The sequence below is a fragment of the Saccopteryx leptura genome, chromosome 4 (genome assembly GCF_036850995.1).
Source record: "Saccopteryx leptura isolate mSacLep1 chromosome 4, mSacLep1_pri_phased_curated, whole genome shotgun sequence".
Classification (NCBI taxonomy): domain Eukaryota; kingdom Metazoa; phylum Chordata; class Mammalia; order Chiroptera; family Emballonuridae; genus Saccopteryx; species Saccopteryx leptura.
This window is the reverse complement of record NC_089506.1, coordinates 46611021-46630608: the sequence shown is the minus strand read 5'-3', so window position 1 is coordinate 46630608 and position 19588 is coordinate 46611021. Positions and strand designations below refer to the sequence as shown.

The 19588-nt window shown below is 35.1% G+C and overlaps 1 protein-coding gene across 1 annotated transcript in view; it reads right to left on the bottom strand.

The window, feature by feature from the left end:
* The window catches only part of FGF14 (fibroblast growth factor 14), a 769918-nt gene that overhangs the window by 521766 nt on the left and 228564 nt on the right, over positions 1-19588 (bottom strand). The gene's annotated exons all lie outside the window — the stretch shown is intronic.

Here is a 19588-nt window from a genome sequence, read left to right as displayed (position 1 = left end):
AAAAGCCATGTGTTTTATATAAATGTCTAAGACTGGGGAAATGATAAATATTTCCCTATTTGGAAAAAATGAGACTTACCTATGATATGTTCATAATTCATTTCCTAAGGATTTCTTCAGAATTCAGAAATTACAAATTAGATCATCAGTAAAGTTAAATAAAACAGTATTTTTACTTATTAATCATCTGTTCAAAGAGTCCAAAACTTATTCATCTTAATCACATTATTTGGAGCTTGCTAACCTCATTTTAAGGAACTGCAAGTTAAGAAGGCGTAAGTAGATTGCTGAAGACAGGCTGAGTCATTAAGAAGGGGTTGATAAGTACTGCCAGTTTGTCCCTGCCCTACAGGCTCTTTTCATTTGAGAGAAGACAGTAACTGCAAGAAAAGTGTCCTTCATTAAGTCGTTAGTGCTGACCATGTGCTAGGAACAGGATACCCAGACTGGCCCCTGCTGCTCCATGAACTCATCGTTGGCTGGCAAAACAGATGGCGCATTGACATTTGCTTCCCTCCTTCCATGCCCCATCCCACCTCACCCGACCCCACCCAAAACCATCCCACATGGGCAGAGAACAGGTACAAGCTGAGATGTCCCTACCCATTGCCAGATAATTCAGAAAATATAACAAAAGAGTTGTGCATAGACTTCAGAATCAGTCAGACCTCGATTCAGATCCCCTTTCCTTTTAATTATGTGACAGTGGGAAAATAGTCTAACACAAATGGGCCACAGTTTTCTTGAAATCAGAGGAAAAATAAGGAGCACAGCATCTTCATGGTGCTGCTTTGAGGACTGACTGAGAAAGCACATGGAAGCCCAGTTGGCTTACCATAGAAGGCGTTCAGTGAAACTTGACCATCATGAACATCTTTGAAGGAGCTAAAGTAAATGTAAAAGAAATAATAATAATAAAAACAATGCTTCTTTGCACAGTGTATAGGACTCTTTTTCACTAACTAGCTATCTGTCTCAAAGGGGCCACTGCCATATGCATGAGCGCCTTATATGTACACATGGTAGAACTATCGTGGGCAATGAAAACATGTAAGGGAAGGGGTGAAAGGCACATTAGACAACTTAGAACAAAGGCAAAGTATTGACTTTAATTTCCAGAGATGCATGCATGCTTACTAATCCCTATATGCTATAAGGATGGCAAAATATTAAATTGAGGAGAGAACAAAACAGTGAGGAAAATGCATAGAAAAAAGGGACAGAACAGGTAAAAGGAAGGGTGAGAGAAGCAACAAGGAAAGGCAAGAAGCATATAGGTACATGCCACTAATTATCCAAAATATCATGGTCCAGTCCTTAACCTCACATGTACTGTACGTCCGTCCAGACTCTTATGTATACTGAAGGATTGAACAATGCTCGTTAGGCTCTCAAACTCTATGATTGAAATAACAATTTTTCTGAGGTAGAATGTGATACATAATGATGGAGAAAGTAAAAAGATAATTTAGACAGTTTTCAAAAGAAGAAAATAAGTGGCTAGTAAATTTGAGTAAAACAAATAGTTCATCGTATCTATCAATGCAAATTAAATCAATATGATACAATGTCTGCCTCTCAAATGAACAAGGAATTAATAAGAATATTTATGCAGAAGAGAGCCCAGTGAATCAGATGCATTCAGATACTGTTGACAGAAGTGTAAATTGGTATAAGTCGAAAAAGCAATTGGTGATATTCATCAAAATAATTTAGAATGTTTACATATTTGACTCATTATTCTTTATTAGAACGACTATAGGGTAGTTATGAGAAGACAAGCCAAAGTGTCCACAGAAATTTATGCACAATGGTGAGGCACAACAGTGAGAACTCAAGATTCTTCTAAGTGTTTATTATTAGGATGCTTTAGAAAGCCAGATTATATACATATGGTGGAATACATTGTAGCCATTAAAAATAAAGGCTTTTTGGCCTGACCTGTGGTGGTGCAGTGGATCAAGCATCGACCTGGAACGCTGACATCGCCAGTTCAAAACCCTGGGCTTGCCCGGTCAAGGCACTTATGGGAGTTGATGCTTCTTGCTCCTCCCCCTTCCTCTCTCTCTCTCTCTCTCTCTCTCTCTCTCTCTCTCTCTCTCTCTCTCTCTCTCTTCTCTAACATGAATAAATAAATAAAAAGAATTAAAAAAATAAAAAATAAAAATAAAGGCTTTTCAGTAATGTAGGGGAACTCAATAACATTAAAAATGCCAAGTTAAAAAACCCTATGTTTTCACATAAGTTAAAAATGTATTGAGATAAATACACCAAGAACTATTTCTGAATTATGAACATACATTTCTTGATTTTTCATATTTTTCCAATTTTTCTAAAAGCATATGCATTATCTTTAAGCTCAGAGAGGACACAAAGCTAAAATAATTACCATAATAAGAAAAACAAAAGATAAAAGGGAACTATTCTCCTTTATTTTCTTTCATAGTTCTGAGATCTAATGTCCCTGGGAACATAAGAAAATGCTCAGTGGAAAAATACTTTTATTTGTTGACTTCAGAAACACCATGAGACAGTGGGAGAAGTTACAAGATGGCAGCTTAAATTCTTGAAAAAGGAACCATTTCTATAAGAAGAAACTTTCTAAACCTGTCCACCAACTATGTCACATAATATAGCATTTTTTTATTTTGTCTTTCAGACTTATTTTAATTGAAGAGTTGTGTAAAGGCTTTAAAATATGTCTAGGTTATGCTGTCTTCTAAATCTGTTTCCTAAAGACATATCACCTCTAATAAATTTCTTAGAAGGGGGAAAAAATGTTCCCTCTGTAAAAATCTTAAAAGATTCATTGCATTAGAATTTAAGTCTTTTGCTCTTAACATCTAAGAAGTTAGAAGCAAAATTTTATGTTGTGGTCTTTTAAGTTTTTCAGTACAAACCTTTTAAAAATCTTATCTCCTTATATTTTTTCTCTATTACTTGACCTCTGTACTTTAATTTCAGTTAAAGGACTTGTTGCATATTATTGTTTTACTAAATCTTTTTGGGGGGCCCTGGCCAGTTGGCTCAATGGTAGAGTTTTAGCTCAGCATGTAAATGTCCCAGGTCAATTCCCAGTCAGGACACACAGGAGAAGTGACCATCTGCTTCTCCACCCTTCCTCCTTCCCCTTCTCTATTTCTTTCTCTTTCCCCTCCTGCAGCCATAGCTTGATTGATTTCAGCGCATTGACCTGGGTGCTGAGGATGGCTTTGTGGAGCCTTCACCTCAGGTGATGAAAATAGCTCAGTTGCAGGCATGGCCCCAGATGAGCAGAACATCAGCCCCAGACGTGGGTTGCCGAGTGGATCATGGTTGGGGTGCATGTGGGAGTCTATCCCTCCTCTTACTTGGAAAAGAAAAAAAAAGAAATAACTTTAAAAAATAAATCTTTCTTTGGTAATCAGAAATAATATATGTTTTAAAATAATAGGGCTGGATGAAAAAGGTTAAGGGTTTAAGAAGTACAAATTGGCAGTTACAAAATAGTCATGAGATATAAAGTACAGCATACTGAATATAATAATAAACCATATCAAATATAGAATAAATTTATTTGTTAAAGATTTCAATATGAGTTATAATTGTATCTTCCCTAGATATTTCAACTTCTATCTGAAAGTTTATCTAAATTTTATTTTGGGAAACCACATATCAGGTAAAAGAAGGTCAAGGTTGAAGCCAGAACACCTGGGGCTCACAACTGGAGCCCCAGGTTTATGACAGGGACAATTCATTTGACCCCTTGACCTGCACATTTGTCATCTGTTGAATGAAAGTTATATGTCCCTCACAAAACTGTTGTGACAATATAAGACAATGGATATGGAAGTAAATATAGCTTGTGAAATTATAATTTTAATTTCTTCACCCCAATGAGAGAAAAACAGGCTTTGATAAAGCTTCTTTACACAATTAACATGCTATATTTATTCAAATAAGAAAAGCTTAAAAGTAGCTTTGGTGACCTACTCTGGAGAACGTTCTTAAACTACACACATTACCTTGAATACAGATTCAAGAATTTACCATGATAGAATTTAACATGGTGGAATTTTTCTAGATAAAAGAAAATATGATTCAGTAACTGACAGGTTAGAACAGAGAGACAGCAGCTACTATAAAAGTAAATAAGATATTGCCATTTAACATTTAATACTTCTCTTTGTAACAAATATTTTCTCTAAAATAGGTCATTTTAGTTAACAAGTAAGACTTACATGCACTTTAAAACAGAATAGTATATTGTTTTTCAAACTTCAGTAATGTTAAGTACCTTTAAAAAAAAAATCTCAATTGCCAATGTTGAGAAGTTATTTTATAACAATACTAATATATAGAACTATGTATAATCTGCCTTCCCTGTCCTTATTTACAACTATAAAACCAACATATACTCTACAAATTGAAAGCAAACAAAACTACTAAAATAATAAAAAAAAGAGTAATAGTAACATGAAGAACTATATTGTTTTGCTAAAACTAAGTATTCTTAATGTGAATATGATAGTACACATGCACACTTAAAGTTTGACATGTCTATAGTCACAATCTTCTCAGTATCTTTCTCTCTTTAACCTTCTTTGGAATCTCCACTTGTATGGTGGGTGGCTGAGTCATTTCTGCAGTATTCATCTGGAGCGCAAGCAGACACATGTGTGGGTTACATTTGAAAACCTTCTCTAGTTTTTTTCCTATTAACCTAAGATAACTAGGTAACACTCCTTTGTGTTAATTATATAATCAATTTAACAAAAAAATGTAGGTACTGAAATTACATAATCACATTCCATTAGGATCCCCACATAATCCAGAACATGCTTGCATTACTCTTTTTAGACTATAATCAAAATAGGATTGTAAAATTGATCATTCTTTTGGAAGACCACAGAGACACTGGGAAAATGTTTATATACACCTGTTTCAGAGGCACTAGTATCTATACCATGACTTAAGTCTAAATACAAGGTAGGACAAAAGTAGTTTACAGTTCTGTATATGCGGGACATAGTTTATTCTTAGATTATTATTTATTCATGATTGTATTATTTTCCATATGAACAACTATAAATCTACTTTTTCCCCACCCAGTATTTTAAAAACATTTTTGTGAAACAGAATCCTAGAATTTCTGATTTGAATAGAAGTGTCAGGGTACCTGAGTCCAGCCATATCAGATAAATTGATTTATAGTGCTGACTCAGAACAATGGCTTCACTATGTTGGGAACTCTGGAATCTAATTTATTTAGTCTCATCTCCATTTTTGCTATTATCTTCTTTTGTTCTTCAGCTTCTCCTTTCTATTTTACCTTGCTCTTCTCAAATACCAACCACATTTGGTGACAGGCAAAACAGACATACCATTGAAACATATTTGTTGTCTTACTGACAGACCATAAAACAGCTCCTCTGTGGAAGAAAAGCCACAGTTACAGACAAAAGCATAGCTAGAAATTCTGAATTCCTCTGTAAATTTTTGAGACTGAGCACTTTCCTTTTGTTAACCACAAAATATTAGATTCTCTAAGCATGCTCATCTTCACAGATTAACATAGAAAATAATGGGTGTTCCACATATATTTGGTAGATGCCTCAACAGCTTGCATTTACATACATGGCTATAATCATCACAAGGGAAGCACAAAGGAAATTAGATACCCTACAAACTGATCTATTAAATTTTCAGCAATTCATTCAACTTAAAAAATAGTTCAGTGCCTGTTAGCTGAAAACTACTGTGTAATTTTTACTTTTATTTTTACATCAATGATGAACTAAAAACAAAATACTTAGCCTCCAAGTTTTATTCAGCCATTTTATTGATTTAAAATACTGATCATCTATCATGATGTAACAGGTATTGTGTTGGATTCAGCAAGTAATTAAACAGGAGAAAGATTGTTTCTGGATTGAAGAACTGCGATACGTGTTATGGATGAACTGGCACAAAAATTTAGACTAGAAACCATCAGAATTGCAACAGAGAGAAATAGAAGAGGGAGAATAAAAGAAAGCCAAGAGAAAACAATAGAGAATTATGGTTAAAAATAAGAATTGCAAGATCAAGTTTAAGTTCCAGTTTTTTTTACCATCTGTGTGACCTTGGGAAGTTATTTAACTCCCCCTCCCCTATAATTTTCTCTATGTGCCAGAGGGTAAATATCAGCACTTAGCAAACTGTTTTGTTGTTTTTTGTCTTGGAGAATTAAATAAGATAAAGCACAATACTGACACAGGGCTTATGCTCAATAAAGACTACCTCTGTCATTATAATTACCACTTTTAATATTACAGTGTCAGAAATAGCTTTAAGAAAATACACAAAGACAGAATATACAGCACTTACTCTGGGAATGGTGATTTAGTTCAAGTATATATCTTAGAAAAAGAGCAGAGATTAACTTTGAAAAGTTAATTCTAGTTAAATTGAAAAAAAAAGCTGAGGTATTATGTTTAATGTGTAGAGAGTAAAAAAACTGAAACATTTTGAGTAGCATAGTGAGGAAATCACAACTGTGCTTTTTGGTAGCTAACTGAGGATGGAGGATAATAAGTAAAATAGAGAGAAATGAAAAAAGAGAAAACATTTCATAAAGTGTTTCAATTAAGAAATTAATTCTTAAGAGGCAAAATTGGAACTAGAGAGTTGAAGTGATTTGAAAAGGAAGGATTGGATTTTAGAGAGATATTATGAAGGCAGAAAATCTAGAAATTTTAGTGACACCTTTAAGATCAGTGTTTGGCTAGAATAGGCCTCACATGAAAAGCAAAGGGCATGAAATAAGCCCAATATGTGTTATAATAAGTCTAAATATCTAATGTGTGTCAGTCACAAGTTATATGCCATTTTAGCTGTATTCATGTAAAGACTAGAGTCCCAGGGAATTTTCCATCCTCACAAAGCCCAACCTACAGAGAAAAAGAAGAAACCATTTCCTCCTGATGTTTCCAGCTACTGGGTAGAGTACAGGGATGTTGTAAAAGACCCTACAAAGCACATGACAGCACCCCACAAAAACAGTTATTGCACTCAAAATGTCAAAAATACCGAATCAGAACAATTAAGGGTTCCTCTAAATCTGAGGGTGGCATCATTCCCAAACCAACTCTACATTCATAGAGAAGTATAAATCCAATTTTAGAAAGACAACCACAGAGTTTATTAAATTTATACAACCATCAAAAATTCATTGGAGAGGTGAGTGCTGCAGCACTATTTGAGAAAAGAGCTCCAAAAATCTGTTCCTTAATATAAGCAATAAGAAAACTAGCAACATTGTCAATGTCAATTTTAAGAACTATAGAAAATTGTCCAACAGAAGAATCCAAGAAATGTATCTCAAATAAAAACAGCTGAATCTGAGAGCAAAAACCTAATCTTCCACTTTAAGAAACAATAAAAGAAGAGAGAATTAGACCCAACATACAAAAAGAAATAAATAAAGAGCAAAATTCATATAAATGAAATAGAGATTAAAAATAATAAAAAAAAAATGACAAAGCCAAAAGTTGGTTCTTTGAAAAACCATTAGACTAACCAAGAAGGGAGAAAGAGAGAGAGAAAAAGAAGAAGGGAGGGAGGGAGGAAGAAACTTAATTACTATATTATTAATGAAAGAAAGGGTAATACTACTAACTATCCTTAAAGAAATAAAATGGATTATAAAGAAATGTTATGAACATTTGTATATAGGGGTCCTCGTGTTATGACACAGTTCTGTTCCTATAACAATGACGTAACCTGAATTTTGGTGTAAGTCAAAACACACCCTAGCCTAAGTCATTTACTTATCCTAACACAGTTGTAAAATCATAATCTAGAACATAAAAATACAATCAAACTCTATTACTGTGTATTCTTCCACTGCACATAATAACCAAACTAGTTCACCCACATTGTCCATAAGTGTGATGCTAACAACATAAGCCAAAACACTCACATCTCCATTTTTTTTTTAGTTTTTGAGGAATGAGTGTTGTAAATTTGAAATGTCGTAAGTTGATACTGTCTTAACCCAGGGACATCCTGTACTAACAAATTAGTTAACCTAGATGAAACAGGCAAATGTTAGAAACATACAAAGTATTAAAACTGACTCAAGAAGAAGAAAAACCAAATGGACCTATAACAAGTATTTCATTGAATTGGCAATAAAAGAACTGTCCACAAAGAATCCCAGGCTCAAATAGCTTTCCTAGTGAATTTCACCAATATTTTATAAGAATTAATATATATATTTTACAAATACTTACAAAAATTAGTGGAGAATGAAACAGTTCCCAATTTATTCTATGAAGTTGTGATTATTTCAATAGCAAAACAATACAAAAAAGGCAGCATATGAAATTAAATTACAGATCAATATATCTTATAATTAATTTAGGAATAGAAAGAAACTTCCTCAATCTGATAAATGTCATCTATGAGTAACACAGAATCAACGTCCTAGTTAATGGTAATAGACTAAAAGCTTTCTCCCAAAGTAAGAAACCAAGTCAAGGATAGCTATACTCACCACTTCTACTCAGCATTGTACTAGAGGTTCTACATAGTACAGTTAGGCATGAAAAAGAAATAAAAGACAGCATATTAAAAAGAAAAAAGAAAGTGATTTCTATTCACAGATGACATGATCTCAACCATAGAAATCTTAAGGACCTAACTAAAACTTGATTAAAATTAATAAGTTCAGCAAGGTTGTAGGATATAAGATCTATATTAAAAATCAAATGTTATTTTACACACTATCAATAAACTACTAAAAATAAAATTAACAATGTAATTTTTATTTATAGTAACATCAAAATAAACTACTCAGGGATACAGTTAATAAATGAAATGTAAGATTTTCACACTAATTCTACACAATTAAAAGAAATTAAAGAGGACATAAACAGATGGAATTACCTGTTAATTTTAAGGATCAGACTTAGTATTAAGATTTTAACTCCTCAAGCTGATCTGCAGATTCAACACAATCTTTATCAAAATCCTACCTGGTTTTCTTGCATAAATTGAGAAGCTGATCCTAAAATCATATGAAATGCAAGACTCAAAAGTAGACAACAAAATTTTGAAAAAGATAAACATAGATTTTCCTTTTTTAATTTCAAAATTTACCACAAAGCTAATGGAATCAGGATAGGGTGGTACTGACATGAAACAGACATATTCCACCTATTAATGAAATAGAACATTTAAGGTCAAATGATTTTGACAAGGGTGCCAAGAAAATTCAAGTAAGAATAAACAGTCTTTTCAATATATGTTCCATGGATAACTGATACCCACATGCAGAAGAATCAAGTTGAACCTCCTACCTCACACAATATTCAAAAATTAAATAAAAATTTATGAAAGACCTAAATGCAGAAGCTAAAACTATAAGTCTCTTAAAAAAATAGAGGGTTTCTTTTCATGACTTTAGATTGAACAATAGTTTCTTAGATATGACACAAAATGTGTTAGCTTTTGAAAAAAATAATAAGTTGAACATCAAAATTAAAACCTATGTGCTTCAAAGGACATTCTGAAAGTAAAAGAAACATGTCTTGTCTGGAATAAAGGAAGTATTAGCAGGTTATGTACCTATAAAGATCACTAGAAAGTCCGGCGGTCATACAAAATGACTGCTGTTCTAGATATTATAAATTGTAATTAAAATGATTTGTGCAAAGGTGTCTGCTAATTCAAACTGAATTACCCAGGGCAGGCGGCGAGGACGCCCCTTTGCTTAGTGCCCCACGGTGTTTCCCCCTTCTACTTGCTTAATTGCTTAAAGTAGAGTGCAATGAAGGAAACCACTGGCGGTACATTTCTCAATTAGTGGAACTACAATGTTTCCGTACTTGCAACATTAAGAAAATCCTTTCTTGCCATGGTCAAATCGATTAGTTTCTAACTTGAAGTTTAAGGACTGACAGTGTTCACATTTAATATTCATGTCACCAGAGGAATGCTCAAAAATTAAAGTTTCTCTGTTTGAAACTGTTTTAATCCTTTTTGCGTTTCGGTCAGCATTACTCTGTCATTTTTTTGCATTTCTCTCCTGCCTTCGTTCAAGGGACTCATTTTGTCGAGACAGGCTTTTTTGTCTTGCATCTGAGGCAAGCCTTATTTCTCTATGCTCATCAGTCTCATTTTGCCAAGAAAGACGCATTTGCTCTGCGACTGAAGCAAGCCTTGTCTTTCTCTGCTCAGTGGTTTCTTTTTGTCAAGAAAGCCATTTCTGTGCAGCTTAGCTCCTTTTCTCTCCTCTTCAGTGCTGTATTTTCTAGGAGGCATTCTTAAAAGAAATTACGTTAAGATGTAGTTTTTATGTAAAACAGATGATTGCCAATGCAAACAAATGTTCACCTTCCCCCTGACACGCTCAATTTGCGTTCAGCCATGGCAACTTCACCCCATTGGCTAGTACAGTTACGCAAGCAACCAATAAGCTATTGGTGACAAACAGACACTTAAGCCGCATATAATAAAGATGTAATCAAGACTATTTGAAGAACATTTACACTTCAACAATAGACAAATGACCTAAGTAAAAAATAACCAAATGATTTAAATAGAATTTTTCCAAGGAAGATAAGAAGTGATCAATAAGAAAAAAAAAATCACAATGTATTAGGCAAATGCAAACCAAAACCACAGTGAAATATCACTTTACACCACTAGGCTACCTATAATCAAAAAGACACACTGGGGTGGCTAGATGGTGATGGAATAGGTGGACATACCACTTCCACCTCCCAGAATCAAAGTGGATTAAAACTTAATTTTAAGAACAATCATCTGGAAAAACAAACTTTGAACTAAACTAAGAGGACTCTTTAATCAAAGATCACTGAAAAAGCCACACTGAGACTGGTAGGAAAAGCAAAAACATGGAGAGGGCTTCCCAGCTCCCAGGAGCAAGTGGCAGCCTGGAGGGACTCATGTGGCTGGAAGTGAGTTTAGCAAAGAGGGGAAGGTCCTGGGCCCTAGGACAAAGCCCCAGCATGCAGCCCCAGAGCCTAGAAGAGGCATATGGGCAGTATTTAGCTGCAAAACAACCCAGGATACTGTTTGCAAGAAAGAAACAAATTTCTCAGACCCAGAAATCGTCTTAAAGGGTCAGAACAGAAAAACTCTTTCACAACCACTCACCCAGGGCTCCAGGGAACATGGAGAGCTGAGAGGACTGGAGTAGCAGGAAGAGAGTGTAATCTAGAAGGCACAGGGAGAAACACTTTGAGGGACAGCCACCCTCACCCCTGGACTGAATCATTCCCCAAATCTAAAGTGAATATTTTTCTTGGAATCAGCAATACCAGCAAAGGGAAGCAGGTCACCAGCTGAACAGAAGCTCTCCTGCTGCAGTCAGAGCAAAGAATCACTTAGAAGCAGAGAGCCATCAGGGATACAGTACTGAGTGCCAAGGTCTGAGCTGCACCACCACCCTCACACTGCTGATTGCTTGCCAGAGGGCAGGCAGCAGGGGGACACAGAAGCGTAGTCCTGTCAGCAGGGGCAGAAGCTGGGGGCTGGTGGCAGCTGCAGCCAAGGCATGAGCAAACTCCTGCAAGCAGGGGCAGAAGACATGGCCAGCCACAACTGAGGCTCAGTGTCAGTGCAGTCCCACCTAAAGGAAGTGGAGACCAAGGCAGCCGCAGCAGCAGAAGGGGCACACAAAAGTGGTCTGATCCATGGCTGTGGGCATGGCACATGAGAGTGGTCCCACCAGCAGTCCTGCCCAAAGGAGCAAGGCGAAATCTGGGAAACCAGATGAGACTTGTGGCTGGGTGCAGGTTCATAGCACTGCCCGCTGGGGCAGGGCAGAAGCCGGGCCAGCCAAGGCTTGCAGCCCGGACACGCAAACACAGTAACACCCATGGGGACTAGATGCAAACCGCAGCGACCACCACAACAGGATGGTGCTGGCAATGCCCATGCTCAAATGCTCCCTGAGGAAGCAGCAGATGGGGTGACAGGCCTGTAGACAGACCACACCTAGGGAACACAGAGACCACACCCATCAGACTCCTGTGGCCACACCTTTCTTCTACACAGACAAAATAGGAAGGCAGAGAAATGTAACTCAAATGAATCAAGAAAAATCCCAAGAAAAAAATTAAAATGATTCAGAAATAATCAAATTACCAGATGCATAGTTTAAAATAATAATTGTTAGGATGCTCAAAGATCTTAGAGCTACAATGGATGGACATAACAAATACCTAAATAAAGAGATAGCAAGCATAAAAAATTGAAATAATAAAAAGAATAAATCAGAAATGACAAATACAATATCAAAAATGAAGATCACACTGGAAGGAATTAAAAGCAGAATGGATGAAGCTGAGGATCAAATCAGTAAGTTAGAAGACAAGATAAAGAAAAGCATGGAAGCAGAGCAGCAAAAGGAAAAGAGGCTCAAAAAATCTGAGGAAACTCTAAGAGAGCTCTATGACAACATGAAGAGAAATAACATCCTCATCATAAGGGTTTCTGAAGGAGAAGAGAAAGAACAAGGGATAGAAAATTTGACTGAAGAAATCATAGCTGAAAACTTCCCTAAAATGATGAAGAAAAAAATCACACAATTTCAAGAAGCACAGAGAATTCTATTAAGGATGAACCCAAAAAGGTCAACACCAAGACACATCATAATTAAAATACAAAAATTAAGAAATTAAGAAAGAAAGAATAATAAAAGCTGTAGGAGAAAAGCAGTCTATTATCTACAGAAGAGCCCCAATAAGGATAACATCTGACTTCTCAACAGAAACATTAGAGGCCAGAAGGGAATGACAAGAAATATTCAAAGTAATGCAAAACAAGAGCCTACAACCAAGACTTCTCTATCCAGCAAGGCTATCATTTAAAATTGAAGAAGAAATAAAAAGTTTCCAGACCAAACAATAAACCTCAAGGAATTCATTAAAACCAAACCAATGCTACAAGAAATGTTAAGGGGCCTTCTGTAAACAGAACAAAGGGGAGGGGAATCTAGTAAAAGAGGAATGTAGATTGAAAGAATAAAATGGCAATAAACTATTACATATCAATAATAACCTTAAATTTAAATGGATTAAATGCTCCAATCAGAAGACGTAGGGTAGCTGCATGGATAAGAAAACAGGACTCGTACATATGCTGTCTACAAGAGACACACCTCAAAACAAAAGATACACATAGACTGAAAGAAAAGGGATGTAAAAAATTAATTCAGGCATGGAAATGAAAAAAAAAGCTGGGGTAGCAGTACTTATATTAGACAAAATAGACTTTAAAACAAATGCTATCATAAGGAATAAACAAGGTCACTACATAATGATAAAGGAAGCAATCCATCAGGAAGATATAACCATTATAAATATCTATGTACCTAATATAGGAGCACCTAAATATATAAAGCAGATTTTGATGGGCATAAAGGTCGAGATCAACAGCAATACTATAATAATAGGGGATTTTATTACCCCACTAACATCACTGGATAGATCTTCTAGACAGAAAATTAACAAAGAAACAGCAGACTTAAACAACACACTAGATCAACTGGATTTAATAGATATCTTCAGAACCTTTCACATTCTTTTCAAGTGCTCATGGTACATTTTCTAGGATAGACCACATGCTAGGACACAAAATGAGTCTCAACAAATTTAAGAAGATTGAAATCATATCAAGGATCTTCTCTGATCACAATGGCATAAAACTAGAAATCAACTACAATAGAAAAACTGAAAAACACTCAAACACTTGGAAACTAAATAGCATGTTATTAAATAACAAATGGGTGAACAATGAGATCAAGGAAGAAATCAAAAATTTCTTTGAAACAAATGAAAACAAACATACAACTCCAAATTTATGGGACACAGCAAAAGCAGTCCTTAGAGGGAAGTTCATACCACTACAGGCATACTTTAAGATGCTAGAAAAAGCTCAATAAACAATGTAACTCTGCACCTAAAAGAACTAGAAAAAGAACAGCAAGTAAAACCCAGAGGAAGTAGAAGGAAGGAAATAATAAAGATCAGAATGGAAATAAATGACATGGAGGCTAAAAAAACAATACAGAGGATCAATGAAACCAAGAGCTGGTTCTTTGAAAAGGTAAACAATATAGATGAACCTTTAACCAGACTCACCAGGAAAAAAGAGAGAGGACTCAAATAAATAAAACTAAAAATGAGAGTGGAGAAATAACTGACACAACAGAAATACAAAGGGTTGTAAGAAAATACTATAAAAAACTGTATGCTATAAAATTAGACAACCTAGGCAAAATGGACAAATTACTCAAAACATATAATCTTTCAAAAATCAATATAAAAGAATCAGAAAACCTAAACAGACAGATTTCATCAAATGAGATTGAAACAGTTATCAAAAAACTTCAATAAACAAAAACCCTGGGCCAGATGGTTTCACAGGCAAATTTTACCAAATATTTAAGAAGAACTAACTCCTATCCTTCTCAAGCTATTTCAAAAAATTCAAGAGGGAAGACTTCCAAACTCCTTTTATGAGGCGAGCATAATACTGATTCCAAAACCAGGCAAAGACACTACAAAGAAAGAAAACTATAGACCAATATCCCTAATGAACATAGATGCTAAAATTCTCAACAAAATATTAGCAAATCAAATCCAGCAATATATGAAAAAAATCATACATTATGATCTGGTGGGTTTTATTCTAGAAAGACAGGGCTGGTATAATATCCACAAATCAATCAATGTAATTCAACACATAAACAAAAGTAAAGATAAAGATCACATGATAATATCAATAGATGCAGAGAAAGCATTTGATATAATCCAGTACCCATTTATGATCAAAGCTCTCAACAAAGTAGAAATACAGGGATCATATCTCAACATGACAAAGGCTATCTATGACAAACCCAAAGCCAACGTCATATTCAATGGGAAAAAATTACAAGAAATTCCCTTAAGAACAGGAACAAGGCAGGGGTGCCCCCTTTTACCACTCTTATTCAACATAGTCCTGGAAGTCCTAGCCACAACAATCAGACAAGATGAAGAGATAAAAGGCATCCAAATTGGAAAAGAAGAAGTAAAACTATCATTATTTGCTGATGATATAATACTGTACATAAAAAACTCTAAAGTCTCAGTCAAAAAACTACTGGACCTGAAAAACAAATTCAGCAAGGTAGCAGGATATAAAATCAATATTCAGAAATTAGTGCATTTTTATACACCAACAATGAATTGTCTGAAAGAAAAAATTAAAGAAACAATCCCCTTCACTATTTACGACAAAAAAAAAAATTAAGTACCTAGGAGTAAATTTAACGAAAGAAGTTAAAGACTTGTACTTGGAAAATTATAAAATATTGATAAAGGAAATCAAGGAAGATACAAACAAGTGGAAGCATATACTGTGTTCATGGATAGGAAGAATAGACATCATTAAAATGTCTACATTACCCAAAGCAATCTATAAATTCAGTGCAGTTCCTAATAAAATACCAATGACATATTTCAAAAATATAGAACAGATGTTCCAAAAATTTTTATGGAACCAAAAAAGAACACAAATAGCCTCAGCAATCCTGAAAAAGAAGAATAAAGTGGGAGGTATACACTTCCTGATATCAAGTTATACTACAAGGCCATCGTACTCAAAACAGCTTGGTATTGACATAAGAACAGGCATACAGATCAATGGAACAGAACCCAGAACCCAGAAATAAACCCATACCTATATGGACAATTGATATTTGACAAAGGAGGTAAGAGCATGCAATGGAGTAAAGACAGTCTCTTTAACAAATGGTGTTGGGAAAGTTGGACAAATACTTGCAAATAAATGAAACTAGACCACCAACTTACACCATTTACAAAAGTAAACTCAAAATGAATAAAAGACTTAAATGTAAGTCTTGAAACCATAAACATCTTGGAAGAAAACATAGACAGTAAACTCTCTGATATCTCTCATAGAAATGTATTTGCTGATTTATCTCCACAGGCAAGTGAAATAAAGGACATAATGAACAAATGGGACTATATGAAACTAAAAAGCTTTTGCACAGCAAAAGACACCATTAAGAAAATAAAAAGACAACCCATACAATGGGAGTGTATTCGCCAATACGTCTGATAAGGGGTTAATAACCAAAATTTATAAAGAACTTGTAAAACTCAACACCAGGAAGATAAACAATCCAATCAAAAAATGGGCAAACAAAATGAACAGACACTTCTTCAAAGAGGACATACCAATGGCCAATAGACAGATGAAAAAATGTTCAATATCACTAATCATTAGAGAAATGCAAATTAAAACCACAATGAGATACAACCTCACACCTGTCAAATGGTGGTTATTAACAAAAGAACACATGATAAGTGCTTGAGAAAGTTTGGAGAAAAGAGAACCCTCCTGCACTGCTGGTGGGAATGCAGACTGGTGCAGCTTCTGTAAAAACAGTATGGAGCCTGACCAGGCAGTGACGCAGTGGATAGAGCATTGGACTGGGATGCGGAGGACCTAGGTTCAAGACACTGAGGTTGCCAGCTTGAGCGCAGGCTCATCCAGCTTGAGCAAAAAGCTCACCAGCTTGGACCCAAGGTCGCTGGCTCGAATAAGGGGTTCCTCGGTCTGCTGAAAGCCCGCAGTCAAGGCACATATGAGAAGGCAATCAATGAACAATTAAGGTGTTGCAATGCATAACAAAAAACTAAGATTGATGCTTCTCATCTCTTTCTGTTCCTGTCTGTCTGTCCCTATCTGTCCTTTTCTCTGACTCTCTCTCTCTGTCTCTGTAAAAAAAAAAAAAACAGTATGGAGATTCCTCAAAAAATTGAAAATGGAACTGCCCATTGACCTACCTATCCTACTTTTAGGAATATATCCTCTGAATACCAAATCACTGATTCAAAAGAAGAAATGCACCCCCATGTTTATTGTAGCGTTTTTTATAATAGCCAAGATCTGGAAACAGCCCAAGTATCTGTCAGTGGGATAGTGAATTAAAAACTGTGGTACATATACACAATGGAATATTACACATCTGTGAGGAAGAAGGAAATCTTACCTTTTGCGACAACATGGATGGACCTGGAAACTGTTATGTTAAGTGAAAGAAGCCAGGCAGAGAAAGAAAAATATCATATGACCTCACTCATTTGAGGAATCCAATGAACAATGTGAACTGAGCAACAGAACAGAGGCAGAGGCAGGACCAAAGGGACCAGAGGGAAAGTATAAGAGAAGATGGGATCAGAGAAGGGAAAAAGATTAATGAAAGTATATATACATAACACAGCATTATAGGGAACAGGACTCAAGTCCCGAAGGAAAGGGGGGTAGGCATTGGGGGGAGGGGCATGGGTGGGCCAGGGGAATAAGGGGTTGGGGGAAAATATATTCGGTGGGACAGTTGAATCTAATAAACACAAATTAAAATCACAAATGAAAAAAAAAAGACACATTAACAATTGTGGGCAAGAATGTGGAGAAACAGAAATCCCCATACACTGCTGGTGGGAATAATAAAAATGAGGCAACTGCTTTGGAAACAAGTTTGACAATTTCTCTAAATTTTAACATGGAGTTACCCATCAAGTTTACACCCAAGAATATTAAAAAGATATGTCCACACAAAACTTGTATATAAATGTCTATAATAACATTATTTAAAATAATGTATAGAAAAATGTCAGATGCCCTTTAATTGATGAATAGCTAAAGAAAAATGTGGTGTATCCATAAATGCAAAACTACTCAACTTAAAAAATCCAGGCTACAATATGATGAACCTTGAAAATGTTATACTAAGCAAAAGAAATCAGACAGAAAAGACCATATATTGAATGATTCCAATAACATGCAATACACAGTGTAGGCAAATGAAGACAGAAAGTAAGTAGCAGTCATGATTAACATGGGCTAGGGATACAAACAAGGGAATAAAGAGTGACTGTTAATGAAAAAGGGGTTTCTTTTTGAAATGATAATTTTTTTCTGAAATTAGAATGTTTATATAACATTATGAAAATAGTAAATACCACTGAATCATATACTTTTGAAAGGGAGAATTTTATGATTTTTAAACTACATATTAGTTAAAATTGGCAGGAACTGAAAGACTGACAAGAGAAAAAAAGTAATTTATTTGTTGAAAATCCTATATTTTATAATGACTATAGGAACTTGAATGTGAATATGACAATAATAATAGTAAGGATCATTTGACAACTTTTATAAAAATCCTATAAAACAGATACTACTTTTACCCATAGTTTTCACATAAAGTAAATCAAGCTTAGGATAGCAAGGAAACCTGCTAAAAATGATCACAACAGGGAAAAAAAGTAACAAATATAGAATTCAATCCTAGCCTTTGATTTCTTGGCCACCAGCAGTGATGACTCCCCTACTCTTGATATCTTATTTTACTGGTAAAAACAGAGAAGTAGACAAGTAATAGTCATCAAATAACAGAAGTTTTGATGGTGAGAGCTGTATGCAAGGTACTCTGGTAAAGGGGATTAGGGGAGCAACACAAAGGATGATTGCGAGTTCCCCATACAGAATGGACAAGAATATTTCTTGCACAGAAGTAGAAGAACTGAAATACTACAACAAGGACTGCAGACATTTTCTTGATGACTTTGGCATCTGCTCTCCCTCTCTACTACCTTAATCTACTGCACCTTTCATACACACACACACACACATGAACAAGGTATGGACAGTTTAGATATTAACTGAGCTTGTAACTATATAATTAACTGTTCCGTATTTCTAAGGTGAATTGATTTGTTACTCAAATTAGTTTAAAGGCTGGGTTTATCTATCTGAATACAAGGCTTTGGGTACATCAGATTATCTCCTGAACATTGAACTCTTCAAGTTCTCATTTGAAAAGAGTTCACTTAAATTTATTTTTGCATACATTATATGTAGCCTATGCATTATACTACCATTCCTACCCTGAACAAAATATGTGTAAAGAGCTGTTAATCACACCAGAGGAACAGTACCAAGACTGTACAGAGGCAATTGCCATTGTCTCGAAGACAGAAAGAAGAACGCAGCATTTGAATAATGATTCTTCTGATTAAATTTGCTGCAGACAGATAGAAGACTGAATTAGATCAGTAGTGAGTTTACAGTGTAATATTAACAATGAGAAAAAAATTGAATCCACAAATGTCACTTTGGAGAGAGGAAGCAGGATGTATATGTCGTCTCTTAATAGATTAATTATGATAAACTAAATAGCATGTTCGGAAAGTTTAGAGGATTGGCAAATAATGTTTTGGTAAAGTCATTATAAACCAATCAATGGCTATAATGATGGTAATTTACAGCAGTGACAATTGTCTAGACAAGAGAATTAAGACATTACTGGTTCCAATTTTAATTTGAAACAAAGTTAACCATACCCTATTAAGTTAAGTGTCCCAGTCTTATGGCCTCCCGTCACTAGCTGCAAATGTTAGATTCATTTGCTGTTTTTCTGAGAACAGCTCACAGGAGGGAGCAAGGGCAGGAAAAGAAAAAGGATTAATTGTGAAGAAATCTGAATCAAGCAAAAATGATTATCCAAACAATAGAGTGC